Source organism: Lates calcarifer, linkage group LG15 (genome assembly GCF_001640805.2).
Source record: "Lates calcarifer isolate ASB-BC8 linkage group LG15, TLL_Latcal_v3, whole genome shotgun sequence".
Taxonomy (NCBI): domain Eukaryota; kingdom Metazoa; phylum Chordata; class Actinopteri; family Centropomidae; genus Lates; species Lates calcarifer.
The window spans coordinates 26323460-26344269 of record NC_066847.1 but is presented as its reverse complement, the minus strand read 5'-3'; the positions used below and the strand labels follow the sequence as shown (position 1 = coordinate 26344269).

The window sequence follows — 20810 nt, the reverse complement described above, 5'->3', positions numbered from 1 at the left end:
GCCCTTGAAGAGTTTCTCTGGAGTAGCTGTAATCTCCCGTGGATTTGATGGCATGAACCCCTATTATGGTTTCCTTGACATCTGTTAGCATTCTTTGTTTCAAACTCAGAATTCACAACGCCTAAATACAGTTACTATCAATTACAGCAGATAGGCTGCGTTAATAATCACTGTAAAAATGACTATATAGGGTCAGGGAGCGTACTGGAGCTGATACTTTGGCAGAGCTCCACAAACAAAAATACCATACCACATGGGGACTACAAGAATTGTGCTCACTTAAAGGCTCACTTAACTTTTAACTTCCTCTTCAGGAACATGCATCTTACAAAGCCATGTGTTGAAATCTTGTGTCTCTGTCACAGTCTCAAAATTCATTAATGAAACAGTGTGGACCTCTCCAACATTGCATGCAACACAAAGTTTGTAAACACTGTTAATGTAGAGATTATAATTGAAGCATACATCTTTAATTACATTCTGTCTAGCGTCATGATGGTGCTGTCAATGGGTAATAGGTGGTGCTGAACTGTGAGTCAAAACCCACACTGTAGGTATCAGCGACAGGAATTTTGTTAGCCCCTTGCATCAACTATAAATCCAGCTTAAGCACGCAGGGTTATATTTAGGCAATACATGGTAATATAACACAGAGCTCTTCATTACAACCCTGTATTTTACACATATTTGCTTTGCTATCACTGATGGTGAACCTTAAAGCACACACTAAAGTTAAAGCCCACAAAATGAGATCCTAGTATTTGCAAGGATTTCTTGCCAAAGTCTTTTCTGGGCCAAATAACTGCAGGATTCCAGGGTTTTAAGCATGTGTGTGCTTGTGTATCTGTTAGAATGCATCTACATTATTCATCAGTGCCAGAGACTGATGTATGTACTGAAAGAAAGCTGCCACCCCCTAACCACATTAATTTGATGCCAACAAAGTGCAAAATCTGTAACCTAAATGTAAAATGTGCAGGACATTGCAGAACACAGAACACCACCCAAATAACTGGGTGAAATCCTCTCCAAAATGGCTCCATTTGTAGGAATCTCCATCAGTGCCAGTGCATACAGTGATTATTTCAGCTCAGCATTAAAAAAAAAAAAAGATTATATTTCCAGCAGAATGTGGATGCTGATAAAAGCAGAAGATCAATATCCTGTTTGCTTGACATTGTGCTTTTTCCATCTCGAAGAAGTGTATTTTTTATAAAAGGCACTGTTGTATTCTATTATTTATTTTATTTCATTAAAATGTTACCACACTCTCTCATTAATATTTAACACTAACCGCAAAAATGAGAGAGAAATAACTGTTACTCGAGAAAAGAATGAGAAGTAATTATTTCCAAACTCCACAGTGTCTTCTCTTCGATACTCTGGTGTCTCACCTTACTGGCTGCTAACCACTGATAGTGTTTAAATCCGTGTCACTTTAGAGCGCCTGGGAAGCGCACAGGAAGCATTTTTAGTATCCAGCAGCACGGCAGGACATCTCCAAGTGTGAACAAACTCTGGAGCTCAACCTCTGCACTCTTTCTTTCTCAGTCTGAGAGGAATATATAAAGAAACAGAGTTAAACTCAATAAAACTGCCACAGTGTTTGCCCTTACAGACAGTTTAGCTGGGTTACAGACACACTCTTGTCCCTGAGCCAGAGGTGGCTGACCAGGCCAAACATCTCCTATTCCCTGCTAATGAAATCCTGAATAAAACCCTCCCTGCTCAGCTTGATCCCACACACATACACACACACACAATTGCACAAGTACAAACACACAAACATAGACACCCACTCTCCAGGGTTCTGGTATGCACACACACACACACACACACACACACACACACAGAACCCCTGCAGTCCCAGCCGGGGATTATCCTGTGAAAACACTCCTTTTGTTGGGCCCCAGTCAAATTACTTTCGTAGCTCTCATGCTTTTATCAGAGCGGTCTATGTAAGTGTGTGTATGTGTACAGTATGTGTGTGTGTGGGGGGGGGGGCATGCATGTTTAAGGTAGTCCAAACATAGGCTGTTGCTGATTGTAGGGAGCACATCCAAAGTGAATGGTCACTAATGACACTTGAAAGTAATCTGTTTATATGTCCCTCTGTTTGTGTGAGTGTGTGTGTGAGTGAGAGATTGCGTGCGTGTGCCTACTCATATGCCAGTGATTCGCTAAAGATAGTATAACACCAAATCACCATGTTGTGTTGTCTGTTGGCAGGCTGGTCTGGTGTTTGTGACATTTCAACTTGACATTTATGAATAAAGACACTGAGATTTATAAACAAACAACATGGTTTAAGTTGCTTCCTGTAGGCCTGCTGCCTCTGGGACTCCACCCACTCTGTGAGGAAATATTTGGGAAGTTCTGCACAACTACTTCAAGGCTGTCTTCACTCGAACAACAACAGCACTGGTCGTTAGAAAGCATAAAATCACATGTGGTTACATTTTCCCGACAACTACGAAACTTCTCAAAGAGAGGCTCCTGTCATCTTCCTGATGTACATTTTTTTTAACAACACAGATCTTTCCCTAACTTTAACCTAGGAGTTTTAATCACCTAAACATAACCAAAATGTCACCATAGAGGTAAAAGATTAGGAAAATGCTCATATGTGTCTGTTTTTCGATAAGTGTGAAGAGTGACCTTTTTTGTTGTTACAGATATGAAGACTTGCTGACTGAATCAGTATACTTGTAGTTCAGGGAGAACTCTATAATACCAGCCAATGTAAAGCCATGCTTTTGTTCAGTGGATAATTATTTTCTGGGGTACCAACTCTCAGCCTGGGCAACGGCCAACGCAGCTGACTGGGCGCAGATTGTTAAGGCACATTCAGCATCTATTCATTCACACTACCGGCTCTCCTCGGAGACTACTAGCCTTTTTCAAACTTGTGTGAGAATGTTGTGTTGTGTTGTGTGCGCAACTATGTTTCGGTGTGTGACTGTCCATGTGTGCGTGTGTGAGAGCGCGTGCGAGTTCAAGAGTGCGCGTGAGATGTGTGTTTCGGAGCCTGAGACACGGGGAGACGAGGCGAGGGTGCCAAAGTGAGACATAAACAGAGACTAACAACGAAGGAGGAGAAGTAAAGTGTGTGCACGTGTGTGTGGAGGGTGCAAACTAGCTTTGTAGCTCTCAGTGAAGTGTTGATTTAAGTGGAAGTTGAGGGAGGAGATGGGATAAAAGGCCTGACTAGATTAGGCTGGCACACACTACTGAGGCGTGCTGTACTGCCTGGCCTTTCAGTGCACTCTGTACTGAGCGATTGTGTGTGTGTGTGTGTGTGTGTGTGTGTGTGAGTGTGAGAAAGTAGTACTTGTGTGACATTGTTCAGGACGTTCAGATTGGGTTTGTGTGTGCAACTTTTAGATGCAGTTACTCTGCTGCTGATATTGGTGCAGCTGTACAATAAAGCAGCAGATTAGCAGAGCTAGCGCAGCCACTATAACAGCACTGAGAACACTAATCACTGTTCTGACATCTCTGCAATACTCCTACTGAATCTCGCAGGGTTTTTTTTTTATATTTGTGGGGAGATGGGAAATAGATTACAGACATCACTGCTGTTTTTTCATCTTTATTTCTTTTAATGTACTTATAACCTTGCTGTTTCTGCCAGCAGGAGGCTGAATTACTGCATATTCAAACCCCCCCCCCACCCAGACACCCCACTGTTTAAAGTCAAGGTAGTCTCCAACAATAATAGTTCACTGGCTAAGATGCTTGCAGAACTGTCTTTCCATGTTAGTCTCTCTGTGCGTAGGAGACTGACAGTTGAGGGTAAAAATAACATTGAAAGTGGTTTTAAATGCTTGAAGTGTGCTTGATTTAACTTGAACAGACAACACAACAGCTTCAAAAAGCAGTAACACTCCTTGTAAAATATGACAAGTCATCCATCCTCTTGCTTTTTCAAATGTTGAACATGCATTCCATTGCTTTTTAGCCAAAGTTTAAAGAGCAGCAGAGGCTCACTCATTATTGGTAAGGTGTCAGTGCAGGAAGGTTTAACAATCACTGGGCTTGTATTATTAACAAAACAGTACTAAAAACACAATTGAATGGGCAGGAGTCCATGGGCTGTCACATTTTGGCAATGGCAAGCTGGGAGTTAAATGAAGCCACTGCTTAATAATAGTTCATAATTTTTTTTAAATTTTTTTTATTTGTCTCTGTTCACTGTTCTGTCATTTCTGCTGAACCATTGGAGGAGACAGAGACATTTGCCTGCTACATGTGGTACACCACAATCTGCATTTTTCATCGATTTAGCTTCCTGTATGAATAATTAAGACCCAGGGAGGCGGTATCTCTATGTGCATATATACTTGAACGTTTGTATGCCCATGCTCAGTTGTCTAACTGTGTACACAGTGGATAGCTGATGTGTGCATTTATAGGCTTACTTAGTATGTGTGTACATGTGTCTATGCTTGTGGAAGCCATTTTGAAGTTCATTAAAATGTACTTTGTACATTTAGCAGATGTTCTTTATGCAATATGCACTACAGGGCATTAGTGCAGTACATTAAGAAGACTTTCTTACCAAAGCTTGACATTGTTCTTAGACTTAGACTTCTTAGACTTCCTGCTGTCATTTGTGCTGTTTTTGGGTTGACCTATGACTCATGGGTGACTGACTCAGTCCAACACTATTGAAGTTGGCTGAACTGCACTGGATTTCCCAAACCATCCTAATAATAACATCACAACATTCTGTAATCCTACAGTCTTTTTCTAATCTTAATCTGTAATGCTTTCTTTATCTCTTCTTCCTATTATTATTTTGTTTTGTCCCCTTTCCAGAGTATTTATTCTTGGGGCTTTTAGGTGCCATGACTTGAGTTGGCCGTTGCAGAAATACACAAAACAAATACATCCCTTATTTTAGGGAAGTTCTCAGACAATGCATAATAATAAAAATGTAATCAAGTGGTCAGTTGCCAAAAATCATCCCTAATGCCTGAATCCTATTTGTTTTCAAATGTTTACCCTAAATATGCAGCAGCAGCAGCAGATACTGACAGTTAGATGTCAATGGATATTTGTACATTGTCACTTTTATAGTTTTATTACAATCCTGTTAAATTTACTCCATCCCATTTAACCCATTCTTCCATCAAATATGTCTGATTTTCTTTTCCTACACTTTGAAATAACCCCCCACTATTGTCATTTTGCTTTTGCAAATAACATCAAATTGTTAGACATGCCATTTCATAGTGACTGTAAAACCTCTGAACATGCATCTGCACATGCAGGAGTAAATGACATGTACTGTTAATATTTGTATATGTGATAAAATCATGTACACACACACACACACACACACACACACACACACCCCAACTGTCAACTGCTGGATTAGATGCAGTGGAGGCTCTGAGTATAACAGGAGGAGCATTCAGTACACCGCTGTGACAGAAAATACTAACTGTAGCACTCTTACCAATACCAACCCTAGAATTATCCTCTCAGCAGAGGTCTCTCTCAGTCCTCCCTGTCTCTCTCAAGAAGACATCAATGATGTGGGGGACACTTGCATCAGTACAGAGGGAGACCCACCTGCATGAAAGGCATACAATAACTGCAGATAATTGTTTCACTCTGTAGAGAATGAAAAGAGAATGCAGATGTAATCTGATGATATTACTTTTCAGCCTGACAGATTTAACATGCAGAAATAGCTATATTTGCCACAGTTTTGTGTGGTGCAAGCTGAAGTGGTCATACTGATGACTAAATTTGATGCTTTAGTTTTGCTTTAGTTATCTCAGAAGCACCATAGTGGATAAATACCAAACAGACAGGGGTTAGACTGCAATCAAGCTTCTTATTGCACTGTAGTAAGTTGATCCAAAGGATTATTTTCAAAAAGTCAGTGTATTCCAGTAATGGATATCTGTTGTTATGGGGTCCTATAACTGTGACTGTGTACTGTCCAGAGAGAAATCTAAATTCTAAAATAGGGTTGGGTGAGTTAAGTTCAGTGGCAGCTACTTGGAGGAACAAGCAGTGGAACATACAGCTGAAAATAGCATAAAGATTTCTCTGTCCACTCCCACTGTGCTACATTCACATATGTGTAGCTGCATTGCTCTCATAGACGCACTGCAGTGGGCGCAGCAGCATACGGTATACGTAAGAGAGGCAGAGTACATAATGGACATTACATAATGACACTATGATCTCCCCTACTTGAGCCTAAAGCTCGACTCATATTCTCAAAGACACTAAAGTGGAGCAGGCCCAGGTGGTGTTGGTTACAGTCTGGAGGACGTGTCTGGTGGTTTGTTCATCCAGGGTTTGTTCATGCCAGGTCAAAAAAGTTAAAACACAACAGCAGAGGAGAAATGGAGGAGATAAAAGAGAGGATCAGAGTGAGACACAGATAAGGCAGAGAGAGGAGAAGAAAGGGGGCCAAAGGAAAATATGAAGAGCTTATGAAATAAGCTTATAAGAGGAGAGTTGTTTGGATCAAAGATCTCCCTGGTACTTGGAGGAATCCCCTCCTCATTCAAGAGGGACCAGCAGAGTGACTTGCCTTTGTACACTGAAAAATTGAACTTACTGCTGTCTGTCCTCTACAGTCTTCACTCTAATTGCTCTCAGCAAATATGCCTTTGATATCTCTCTGAAATATATACTGCTAGAGCTATATTGCTAAGGTGCCACAGTTCTTAATCTTGGACTTTGTATTATTGCATGCTTATGGTTTTCTTGCCCAAGGATCCTTATTCATATTTTAAATTGCAAAAATGTAAAAATAAAATTGTGAAATTATGCACTAGATAACGTGAGAGAAAATGGAGTCAGGAGACAGAAATGCAGATTTCAAAACACACAGTCTTAACAACAGTCAATCAGAGACAGGAAGTCCTGCTGAATTACAGACTGAGTGACAAACCCAGACAGAAGGGAAATGGAGCTGACAAAAGTAGAAAGGAAAAAGCAGAGACAAAGCAACAGAGACAGACTCTTGCTTTCTTCCATAGTACAGCCACAAGCTGTTGGTCTCAGTCTGCCAACCTAGCTCGACTTCCTAGCCATAGATATGCTGTGTATGTGTGTGTATGTGTACATAATTCATAAGCATAGCCAAATCAAGATCTAGAGATTATCATGACCAGTCGTGCAAAAGTGGAAGGAAGAGAGGAAGAGAATGGGAACAGAAGAGAGAGGGAAAAGTAGCTGTATGGAGTAAATAGTTAGTATATACAATATACAAATACAATTACAGGTTATAGAGCATGAACTAGTTTATATTCATCCCACACTTACCTGTATGTATCCGCATGTGTTCACATACACATTCCCATAGGCTCCTTGTGTATAACTCTCCTCCCTCTGTTTCTCTATCTCCGTTCAATGGCTCCCTCCCTCCCTCTTTTACTTTCAAGGAAGGGTAATCCCTCTTGTAGCTAATGTGCTGTGACATTTCATGGTACAATAGGATTTGGGAGACACTATGTATTCTCATGGTGCCGGGGTCTGGCTGATAACCTCGCTGTCTAGGTGATTCTGGACTGCAGCAATACTTGGACTAGTTTTTATCTCACTTTGGAAATCTAATTCTCAAGGTGGAAATGCAATCCACAATAATTCAGACTCTGAGGTGACACATTGGGGGTTATTGGTAAACCACAGAAACCGCATACTGTCATACAACAGCTTGGATTTAAAAAAAGGCATTGTTAATTAGATCTGACTCATAGATTTAACATGGCATCAACTGCACTGACAGATAAATGTTTTTCTGAGCGGTGACGCAGGTGACAGCCAAAAAAATCACTATGCTAACTGAGTGGTGCATAGTTCACATATGTGTACTGTATGAGGTATGCACCTATACAAAGGAGTCCCTTTGCCTTTGTGAAAGTGCTTTATAAAGCATTTAGCATTTGACAGTGTAAAAGAAAGTAAAGGTTCTTGACTGCAAAATTATGTATTATGAAATTATGAAGAATTTCCATGTTTTACTAAATAAATTAAAGAAACAGAAGACATGCTAATACCCAAGGGGAAAAGAAAAGTCAAAAACAAATCTTTTGACCAAATTCATAAAACAGATTTTTATTTTAGGGCCAGAGTTAGTTTTCTGGCAAATAAATGATCTGATGAAATGCTGATGATATGCACATTTTGCCTTATAATATCAATCGGGGAGGTTGTAAGTCTAGCTGACTGGTAAATGTAAAAGACAAGTGTTACACTAGCTGGACAAAATGTCTCAATTTTCATACACAGGAAAAATCTTGGCATGTGAGAGGCGATATGATACATATAGCAGGGTTTCCCCTCAGATCAGCTGAAGGCTGAAGCCAAAGTGCTTATCTCACCAACAGAGCTGATGTGTGAGGATAGGAGATGGGGTTGGTAAATGTGCTCATCAACCTTCAGGCACAGATATGATGCTGCCAGAGTGCCTTCCGCCGGACGGTGCTTAGAGAAGGGAATGCTGGAAGGGATAAATGTTAAATAGTTTGCGTGACATTTATGGTGCATTGTTCTTTTAGTTTGTCTGGACAAAGCAGGATGTTTAATAGCAACAAATACAAGCATTGGAAACAATAAAGATGAATAAAGAGAAGATCGTGTCCTTATGCTTTTAACTTTACATCCATCGATTTAGGATCCCATACATGATCCTTTAGATATTTTTGTACTGTACTGTGAGGTGCCAGCACCTTACCCTGAGAGTCATCAGTTTCACAAGTAGACAAAACTCTAAACACACTTCAGCACACAGTTGAAACAGTTTAGACATGTGTCTTCACCTGGAAACACATAACAGACATAATTTTCTATGTTGTTGAGAAATGCATTGTACCTCCATTGCTTTTATTTGTTGCCATACACAATTCATGTTGAAGCTCAAATTTAGAACTGCAAGTTAGCTATTTTTCAAAAAAATGAGCAGCACATTTTCTCCACAGATACTTGTGCAGATTGTAAAGAACAAAAAGGCTTTGAATAAGCCTTACTGGCATAGAGAGGGATACACAAAAACACAAGAACAAATTGTGATTATGAGGTTATCACATGACAGTAATGACTTGCTCTGAAAAGGCAAATTCACGACCTGTCATTTTCCTCTACACTAAGTCAAGACTTAAATCATCAAATGAATGACTTTAATCCAAGTCATGCAAAAAGCCTCCAATGTCTTCTTTAGCTAAATGCAGATTACAACTGAAGTGAGCCGAGTGTTTATGTTGCTAACAGCCGTGCCAAGGGACTAACGTCTTGTCGTTTTGATTTGCCGTAAGATTTCTTTTGAGAGCATGACAGCGAGCGTGAGACAGATAGAAGCTGAGATGTGTCACGCCCAGATTCATGAGACGTGGTTGGCAGGCCTGCTATTGCTGTTTTGGCTGACTGTGTTATACCTGGAGGGAACTCGCTGCTGTCGCCGCTACACTGTAGCCAATTTAGCTGGAGCACAGCTGCTAAGAGGCTCCCTGAGGTGTATGTGTATGTGTGTTTCAGGATTAAGCCACAGCACCAATTAAAGCCTCAGACTGGTTTTTAAAGGATAAATTATTAACAGCAGAAGTGACCTCTCTGGTGGCCTTCCTTCCCTCCTCTGCTTTTCTCTTGTCTTCTCCTCTCCAGCCTTCCTTTACGTTTGTCATACGTGCTTCCCTTCCCTCGCACAACTGTCTCTCTCTTATTACTACTTACCCTTTTGTTTCACAATTTACCACTCTGTATGTTTGTCCTTTGTACAACCTCTGACAGATCACAGAAGGATTTTTGATTTTACTCTTACATTTTAGAATTTAAATGGAAAAACAGGCCTTACTGTATATTCCATGTATCCTCAAAGTTGCAATCTTTTCACAAGGCTGAAGTGAAGGAAAAGGCAAAGATAGGGATATGCTCTATCAGTAAAGAGTATTTGAGAAAGATTTATTTCTGTTTACTCCACTGCCTCTCTCTACCTGGCGCCTGTTCTCTGTGATATTTTTCGTCTAAGATTTGCTTCTCCTCGCTGCATACTTTGGTATTTTTATGCCTCCAGGTTACAGTTGGGCTGGATTGTTGTTCTATGCAGCTGCATTCCCCCCTTTTTTCTCCCCGTGTTCAATAGCAAAAGCATGTTAGCCGGTAATGGATACTTTTAACCTTTTCCAGGTAATTTGATCAGGCCTTTAAATCAATTCAAGCTCACACTGTGTCTGGGTTATGATCGCTGAATACATCGACTGCTGCTCGCACTGTTCAGCCTTTGTTTTTTTAAATGGGCAAACCATGTCTCTTTCTGATTTGATGAATGGTTCAATACTGGATTCTGAATTATAAATGTGAGCTGCTGTGTATCATCTCTCACAGGGACAAAAGAGGGCTGAAAGTTGAAGCGGTTCAGGGACCCAAATGTGTTTAACACCGGAGTTACTTCATGCTGCCATTCAGTATTCCAGCACATGGAATTTCCTGTGGAAAATGGTGCGGCATCCCCTCACGACATTATATGGGTCCAGACATAATCCAGATACAATTTGTTTTGGCAGTTGACTCTGTTGAGATACTGACACTCACACTACATAGAATATAAATTGCGAGTTTCATTTCAGTAGTAAAGTGTATACTGTTGAGGTTCACTTCTGAATGAAAGTCCTAAATGTAAAATTATTGGGTCTAAGTGTCTGTCTGACTGTGCGATGTATTCCTCTCTGTCACATTTTTCTACGTTTCTATCTAATCTTCCACCTGAGTAAAAAAACAAACAAACAAACAAACAAAAACAAACATAATAATTTGACTGAGCTCTACCTTTGTTCCGATGGCCTATTGTGGATTTTCACTCTAGATATCCTCAGGTCATCATCTGATCTCAGTCAGTGGGCTTGGATTCCACTCAATATGTTCTTACATTGTGATTTCCTCCTCCATCCTCTATCCCTTCCTCTTTCCCTCTACCCCTCCCTCTTCTTCACTCTTTCTCTGAATATTAGCTCTTCTTTTTGATGAAGGAATTTAATCAGAGCAGAGAGAGAAACAGGAGGAATAGAGGGACACAGTGGAGGAAGGAAGCAGAGTAATAATGAATGGTCAGTGACCCTGAGAGCAGACAAGGTAAAGATAAGTGTGTTTAAATCAGGCCTGGTCGATCTGAAGGAAAGAGGCATATTGAACCCTGTTACTACATTAGACAAGACCGTATATAGATGTGCTGGTGCCCTGATGCTGCAACATTGCTTCACTTACAAGTTGAATTACCGGTAAACCCTGCAGTTCTCATGCAGGATCATATGAGTTGAATAATCTATCTGTAGATGTCTGTTGCACCATCACATGTCTTACAGTTTCACGTTCTGTTTGCTTCCATAGCTCAGTGAGATGACCTTAAACAGGAGTTCTTGTTTAAAGTGTTTTCATATGACTTCCATTAGCATAGATTATGTGGGATAGAATAAATCAACTGTGGCTTTGTTTTACAGTGTAGCTCAGCTGTGTCCTGTTGAGTACTAACACACATCCTACTATTGTAGGTAGATGGATGTGTATTTGTAAATTGGAAAATTCCCAGCTTAAAAATATACAGGAATTGAATGATTGAATGACTAATTAAGAAACATTGTAGTTTTTCTTGAGTAGCTTATTGGATATTTTTAATGGATTGGGTCCCACTTAGTGTTTAGTGTTAATTAGCAAATGTTAAAATGCCAACAGGTCACACTAAGATGGTAGTTTTCTTGTTATCTTGTCGCCATTGCGAGTACCATAACTAAGAGCAGCTGAATAGGAAATACTGTTCATGTCTCAGACTTGTAATTCCAAGTTGGACATATCAGCAATTGTGACACCTTCCACTTAGTGAAAAGAACATCAGGCAAATCAACAAACTGTTGGTGGAGTGACTGCAAATGCGACACCACAGGCAGTTCCATCAAAATAAAATCCAGTATAAACACGTATACAATCCATTCAGATCATTTTAGCGAAGCTATACACTGTTTGTTTGCATCTGGTTTCACTGGGTAATGAACTGATACATATACTGTATATAACACAACAAAAATCACTAATTTAGGCTATTTATCTCTGGTGACTACAGGGTTAGCACAAGAGCCAATAACCACCTTGGAATATGTGTGAACAACCCCAAGTCAGAATAAGGGATATTTTTCTTGTTGTACCCATTATGCTGTTATTGCATGAATGCAGCATTAACGTTTAGCTCAAAGCGCCACTGTACCAAAGTGCAGCCTCACAGAGCTGCTAGCATGGCTTAAGACTCGTAGTCTTGTTATAACTGACAGGTTTATCTAAAGTCTCCATTTATGTTTTGAAGGAAATGGTCTGTTACAGGATGTTGAGGAGTATTTTTCTCTTTTTTTTGTATGTGTGCTGTGTGTGTGTTTGCACCTTGAAAATGTAGTGGTTCATGTCAGAGGGTTTATCCTGGCACACAGTAAATTTTAAAAGCAGTTTAACCTATGTGAGGTAATATCAACTAGCAATGACCCTACTGTGCTTCTTCATAGCTTCCACCTCTGCAACTTTTACAATGCAGAATCTATTCAGCACCATATATTATCCAACACCTGATATTATTACTCAGCTGCCTGCTACAGTAGTGCAATAAGTTACCATTCCCATTTCTCTTGCCTCATAATATATTGTATGTCATGACCTGTGTTGTTGCTACGCTTATAGACATTTTAATTGATTCACTAATGAGAGTAAACTCCAGTATACAAGCACCCACACACACACATGCCAATTGCTATCTTTCAGTTTCTCATTGTTGCTGTGAGAAGACAAACCCAATATACAAGTACGTGCACCCACACACACAGACACACACACCAATTCCTATCTTTTTAGCTTCTCATTGTTGCCGTGGAGAAACATTATTCTGTCTGCACACTTATTCTATAGTCTCCATTCTTTGACCTGATGCTATATAAGCATTCTGTCTTATTCTCATGCCCCCTTATTCTGATGGTAATTTGACTGTCTGAAAGGACTGGCAGAGGATTGTTCTGTCTCATTCAACGAAATACGGTAAAAAGTCATTCCTGGGATTAAAAAAAAGCTCCGTGGTGGATTTCCAGGGCTCTGTTGTCATGCCTGCAGTTGCCTGTCAGCCCCCCGTTCATATGCTAATGAGCCAAAGCTTGATTGTTTCCTCATATTTTAATCTCCAGCACGGTGTTGGAGGAGAGAGGGGGTTTGGCAGGGGGTGGGGAGCAGCAGATAGGAGTGTGAGTACAAGGGAGAGATGAGACGAAAGGAAAAGAGATGATGGGCCAGGAGAAGAAGAGAGGGCAGAGGCTGTCGGCAGCTGAGGAATGGAGAGGAGAAGAAAGTTGAAGACGAAAGACGAGGAGATGAAATTATGTAGGAGGAGGAGGAAAGCAAAATGTTTGACAAGAACAGAGAAGAGGTGAGGGACATGGGAGGGCAGGATGAGATTATTAATATGCAAGGAGGAGACGATAAGATAAAGAGGGATAGACGCACTGCTGGATGATAAGCGGAGGGTAGGAATATACGGTTCACCTTATAAGGAGACATCTAGAGTTCATTAGCAGTGACAAAGAACTGGAGCTACTGCTGACAGACCTCTGCAATATTTAACATCACTTCATTTTAAACTTTGAGGGGAGTCACTGAAGAGCAATGAAACCTCCATACTTTTCCCTCTTATATAGGTTTTGTCTGCTGCTGCTCATCATGCATACTGCAGGGTTGAAACACTGACCAGGGGGCAATGAGAGGAGGAGCAAGAGACACTTTCTTGAATAAACTAACGTGTAATTAGCATAAATATACATAATAAAAGAGCTTTGTGCACAGCTCCTCTTCAGTATGCATGTTTTTTTTCCCCCACTTTTTGTAACTTGCATGCTAGAGGTCATGCAATTAAGAAAGAAGAATGTAGTGTATGATTTTTTTTCTTAATATACTTAGAGAAATGGAGAAAAAAAATCATTGGGGTGGGTTTTGAAGTGCTGGAATGATTTTCTTGGACGTCACTCAGGAAAGTTTTTTTCAGAGAGAGGGTGCATGGTCAGCTGCTTTAGTGTTGTTAGATTTGTAGCTATGATGATTGTTAGACAGAGATAGTTGTTGTTAGATAGAACATGTGCAAGAAATAGCTTCAACCCAAATCTGAACCAACTTGTGTATTGTATATATATGACAAATGTGCACTGGCAGAGCTTATTTGTCATAGCAGTGGGTGCCCAACTCCTGTTTGCAGCTCTATGTCAGACAGAGCAAAAAAAATGTTGCCAACATCCATGTATCTGTCTGTATCTGTTTTGGGAGGACACTAGGGCCACCAGCTCTATGTCAAACAAGAATGTCATTATTGGATGATACAACGAAAACTGGATTATGCTCAGTCTGTGCTTCTTCATGAAAATCAATCCACAGCCAGTATTTGTACTTTGGACCCACCTGCTGTAAGGAGATGGTGCCGACATCTGAACCACCATCCCAGTGTTATATTACATTTCCACATTATATTTTTAATGAATTAACATACATATGTAACTGTAATTTATTTGTATTTACTGTACCATTAGCTCATTCAGGACTTTGAAAACATTCACTGTTCGACATGAGTCCATCTTCAACCAATCTCCTCTTGCTGAGTGCTTTTTGAGTCTGAACTGCTGTTAGACTGAAGATACAACTACTTAAAGATGAATTGTATCATTTTGTAGTTCAATTTAATTTCAATTACATTATGTAAACACACAAAAATACACATACAGAATATACTCAAATACAGAGAGTTGTTGCACAAGCTCATGTTGGCAGATTTTTCACAAACATTTCCCATAACCCCGCACATAAACATTCTCTCAGCTTTGACTCCAAGAACAATAGCTTTGCAGATTCAAATCAAACTAAGCAGCTTGCCTGTAAACTCACACATACCCTGTGCTCTCACCCCCTTCTCTGACCCTCTCAAAAACAGGAATTCACTGAGAGTTCAGTAGCTCACCACTGTCGCTCTTCATCATCTCCTTATCTCCCACCAGGTCAGTCAGCACTAAGCCCAAACTGGATGTCCTCCTGGGATGTTTGTGCAACTTGTTTATGACAGCCCAAGTGTTGCTGATGCTGTTGTTGCTGATGTTAATAAGAGAGATAGAGAGGTAGACGGCTGGAACATGGTGTTCTACAGGGGAAGCAACCTAGACGACCTGATCTTCTGAGGAGACAGAGAGAAACAGGGAAGGAGTCATTTGGGAAGGGGAGCGGGAGAATGATGAGAGAGGAGAGGATATTAGGGGAGAGGTGAGAGATAAACAAGAAGACCAGAGAGGATGAAAGTGGAAGTAGATGAAATGTAATGGCAGAAAGATGAACAGGCAGAGAGCAAAGAAGGCAGAACGCGAGATCAGCGTTAGAGTAAGTGGCTTTATTGCACCGCTGGTTCTAAAATGCTGGAACAAAGACTTTATTTTAGGAAGAGCTGAGCACTGACAGAAGACAGGTTTTATTATGTTAGACAAGGGAGGCATTTTGATGAAGATGAGGAAATTTTACCAGCACTGTACTGGATTTTGTGTCACAGTATGTATGTTTTTGTACTGCTTTATATTACATTTTAAATGTAGTTTTAAAAGCCTCACTAAAGTTACAATTTCCTGTTGCACTCTTCTTCTGATGAGAAATTAAATAGGTCATGCAGACTATATCCTGATAGGTCAACTTTCTGCATATTTAATTAAAGTGATCATTTTCCATTCTGATTGACCGTACAATGATCTTAAATCTGGGCTGATGAAACTTGCAGACACCCTGGTAAAACATGATATCCAGTTATTTCTGCAGAGTGTCTGCAGGCCCTGAAAACCCTAAGCAGCCTTAAATTACAATAATTATGGCTGTATTAGCTCAGGGGTATAGTAAAATCTAGTATTACGCTTGTAAAATATAGTGGCTGGTGTGGTATGTTTTTGTCCAGTGACAAATAACCCCAATCACAAAGACTGATATTTGACATGTATTTTAACTGCAAATTTGTTCTGGTGTTTGATCATAACTGGTATGAAATGTGGGTTTTAAAAGCCTTACATTTAACTTAATGAAACATGTAGTTGCTGTATGGTTGTCATTAGTCCTACAAACTTGATCATCAGTACATGTAAGTACTCCCCAGTGTAATCACAGGCTATACCTCTGGCCTACACATTCTTCAACTTGACACTTGGGAACCTGTAAGTATCCTGTACTGGATATCATTAGGCTTGTCTCCAAGAAAGTTATTTATACCTGTATGCAGCATTAACTGGACTTTCTGCAGTCTCCTCTGCTTCTCCTAACATAAATAAGGCATTTTCCCTTCCTTTGTTCAAAGTATTCTGAGTATTTCTCGTCTTTGTTGTGATTGCAACACCCTGAAGCGCTATCTTCCAATCAGAAGGCCTGGACATGCCAGTTTTTTGTAAATTCCTGAAAAGATTTGTTCTCTTTTCAAGGCTTCCGACAGAAGCAATAACCAAGGCTTAATTTAGCTGCTTGCGTAATCTCCAAACGGGGATGGTATATTAGGAACCATGTTTCCATTCCAATGTATTCATAAGCTCTTCCTTAAACCCTTCCGCTGCTGTGTTTAGAGGCACTGAAAGTAAGAGAGAATCTCAGCGCTGGACCTAAAAATAGCCTGCATTCTTTCCTCTGTGTTTCAGGAAGCATCAGAAGAGGCCGGAACAACCCGCTCTCCCATGTCCCCCTCTTTCCTTTCTCCCATGTCCCATCCTCTTTCCCCTTATCCCCTCTCACTGAGATCTCTTCATTGGGCATCCCTCTCTCACCGTCTCTCTGTTCTTTTCTCTGCCACATTCTCTGTCACTGTCTCTGTCACTGTCTCTGTTCCATCTCTGTATCCCTTCCTTCCTACCTTTTACCCAGAGTTCACCCCTCTCTGAGACTGAGCAACCCCTCCCCCTGTACTATATCATCACTGTGTGAGTTTCCATCCCTCCTACTATGATGGACTCATGCTGAATGTTGCCTCTGATCTTTGCAATGAATGTATGGCATTATTTGCTTATATATTTGCACTGACAGCAGCGAGAAAGAATGTGTTACATCATATTAGATGCACATGGAGGGGCATATTGCCAGAGATGCCTCGTTAGAATGTATAGAACAGAGTTTACAGAGTAGACTCATTTTAGCTATTAATCTCTCAAGTCTTATTTCTGTCTTTCACTTTGTCTGTGTCTTTTTTACCTCTGCGTCTCTGTTTTGCTCAAACAAAGATCAGTGTGCATAGATACAATAGCAGCATACTGACACGCACTGAGCCTCAGTATGTAAAAACGAAAATTGGCAGGGTGGGGTGATGGGGTGTTCACTAATGGAGGCAAAATAAATCAGCCTGAGTCATCTTGACAGTGCTGATCTTTGACGGAACAAGATGCCTGAGACTTAAAAACAGAGGTTGCTGTTGTAGCTGTAGCTGCTAACTAGCTAATTAACTATGTGGCGCCATCCACTTTTATTTAACTGTCCTCTGCTGGAATATAAACTGCTCCACAAAAGAGTGTGTAGACAGTTAAAACACAGGAGTCAACAGAAGTAGCTGCACTATCTCACTAAGCCTCTAAAGCCATGTTTCTCAAAATGAGACCAAAGCAAGCAGTTATTTCAAAGAGAAATTGAATATTTAATATCCAGGTGATAAATTAAATTAAAAAACAACATCCCGAGTCTTGGCACCAAGGCCCAGATGGCACACACCCTAACTCTTCGGCTATCAGGTTGCTCCTGACAAAGTACACAGTAAATAGTGAGTTAACAGTAAAAGTGTATGTCTTGGAGTAGGCCTATACACAGACCAGCATTCTGTTACCTGTTCACGGTGATGCAAGTGATGGTGTTACAGCTGCATTGTTGCTTATGGAAAGAAACTGAGCAAATATTTGTGCTCTGAACATTTTTTTACAGTGTCTTTTAGTATAAGTAACTTGTTTTCCTCTTTGCTGTCAAATATATGCTCATCAGGAAGTCACAACATGCACATATATGACACCGTGCAGCAATGTTTTGCAGTTCACAGGCTCAGCAGTGCATGAAATCTGCGAAAACCCGGTGACTGTGTTTGTTTTGTGTGACAGTCTGTGTCGCTGCCTCTGAGCCTTTTCCCCACTGCGAGAGATGCTCCACTGTACTAAGTGTGTCAACAATACCAGCTGAGAGGCAGCCTTCAGTCCACACACACTGACTGCAGAGTAATCCTTAAAAGAGAGGAACTGGGAGAAAGAGACGAGGCAGTGAAGGAGTGAGAGAGGGAGATATATAGAGTGAGTATGTGGGAAGTGGAGGGATAGAGGTGAAAAGAGCAAAAGATTGAGCGATGGCAGAGTCAAATTTGACAGTGAGCGAGAAAGGTATAAGAGAAGGGAAAGCGTGGATGCCAGAGAAAGAGAGAGAGAGAGATTTTAATGTTTCAAAGGATTCCCTATCACAGTCTCTGACACATTACATACACAGCTCACTATCACCCAGACCCTGACAGCTGCACAAATTGGCTGAAAGAGGTTCCCTGGGCAAGGCCTTTGATCAGGTGTGTGTGTTGTGTCAGCGAGTGAGAGGAAGGAGAGAGATTTTGTACATTTTGTATTTGTGCATACCTGGACATCTGATTGTGTGGGTATGTGTGAACGAAGAAAGGCTCTTTTCCAGATCATGGTGGAATGAAATGAATGTACGTAGATAAAACTGACTGACTGTGTGTGTGTGTGTGTGTGTGTGTGTGTGTGTGTGAGTGAATAAAGGCTGCCGGTGTGTTCATGTTTTTGTGTGCATGTACAGTATACATTGCATGTGCTGGCATTGTATTTGTAAGCACGTGTGTAATGTGTGCTATGTTAAGCATGTTATAGCTTTTATTCCAGTGGTATTTCTCTTCCAGATTTCAGCCTGGGTCTTTTATTTGTATCACTTCCCATCAAACATGTTATCTTTCAGAGGTGGTCAGTAAACAAACCCACTGTCAGAAGGTTTATATTGAACCAGTCCTCAACACAGATCAGCCTTTGAAGCAGTGAGGTTCTCATTATCACGATCACAGGCACTACACGCAAACACATACATGCACTTTTCAGTACAAATCGCACACTGCCTAGCACTGGGTTGCTTCTCTGGAAGTTTGTTCTTTGTTCTGTATGTCTGTTTTCTTGCAACTAAAATGTTGTTTTTAATAAAACACACAGGGCAAGCCATTCCTCGTGAATTTAGACAGCTCTATTTTTGTACTGCTAGTGATGTTTTGGGCTGCAACTAATGATTATTTTCAATATTGATTAATCACTCAATGAATAAAATGTCTGAAAATCATATACAAATCATTAAAAAAAAGAAAGAAAAACTGCAAATAGAATCAGCACAATGTGCAACAAGGTTTGCTTGATAACTGACTTCATATATTGCTGATCATATCTCTGTCAACTAATTGATAGGATTCAGTCAATTTTAGCTCTGTGTATTTCTTACATTTGCACTGTCAGTAGCTTGAAGACTCAGAGGTAATATTTTCTCAGCAAACACTGTATTGGGAGATATTCTGCTAAAATTACTGCAAATGTAAGGGTTTTAGAAGACACTCGCAATATAGTGTAGTATTTGTCACAGCCATTAAAATGAAATATTACCCAGTGTAGCCTTTTTTCTTCTCTGTACTTTGTTTTTGTTGAAGTGTATAGGCTCATTCTGGGCTGTTAGTGTAAGGCTCTGGCCTGTAAATTACACTGCTGCACAAGCACCATCTCCTTTTACCACTGCATGTCTGCTGTGCATGTGTTGAATCCTGTTAGTGTTGTCTTTTCTGAGCTGCCAGCATGCCTGTGTGTGTGTGTGTGTGTGTGTGTGTGTGTGTGTGTGTGTGTGTGTGTGTGTGTGTCAGGAATTGTGTGCCAGTTGAGGGAAGTACAGGTAATGGATTAATATCAGAGCTGGCTCAGGCTCCACATTGCTGTGTGGTGACAACCTGTCATTATCACAAACACCGGCTCACACACACAAGCTCACAGATTCTTACTAACATATGCACATGCACACGCACTGCCAGATACAGTATACATCCAAGCACATACACTCTTCCATCCACCTCCTTTGCCTGTCTCTCTCACTTGTCATCGCGACACACAGTGGAAGTGGTCTGTGATCGTCCCAAACTGCAGTAGGTTCTTGAACTTGTTTCATCCAGTTCCTAACAGAGGGACCAATGCTGAGACCAGACTTCTTTGTTAAGCCAGCATGGCTGTTTTGCTCCAAACATCTAGGCAGCAGACAGAGTTTGTTTTGAACACTGTCGTCATATGAGCCATCAGGCTTGTTTACTTCCTTCAAACTTAACCTAATAGTTTGCCTAAGGCAGCAGGCAGGCAGGGGTCAGCATGCACTCTAAACCCACCAGTTGACCCAAACCCTCATTAATCCTCAGACTAGCCTTCCTCTACTTCCAGAAATGGTCATCTTATTAAGTCATTTAACCAGTACTGAGCTGTGTAATTGGACAGTGGAGGCTGATTGGAAACGTTTGAGTAAGTTAGGGGTGATAAAGAGCCCAGGCTTGGTTTAAACACTGGATGGTTTGTGCACCCATAAAGGGATGCTTGGCAGTAAATGTGTCCAATGCAGTCTTGCCTAGCTGAAGAATGTTCTGTAAATACTATAGATGACAGTATCTTCTGATCATGAAGACTCCCATTGCTTTGTTTGGTCTAAGCACACACTTAAGATGCAGTTTAAAGATGCAGTTTTCTGGACAATTTCTTCTATTTTATATTTTGAATGTGTGCTGATTCATCTGTCTG

The 20810-nt window shown here is 40.6% G+C and overlaps 1 protein-coding gene across 5 annotated transcripts in view; it reads left to right on the top strand.

The window, feature by feature from the left end:
* LOC108888786 (RNA-binding motif, single-stranded-interacting protein 3) overlaps positions 1 to 20810 on the top strand; it is a 125118-nt gene that overhangs the window by 28121 nt on the left and 76187 nt on the right. The window lies entirely within an intron of this gene.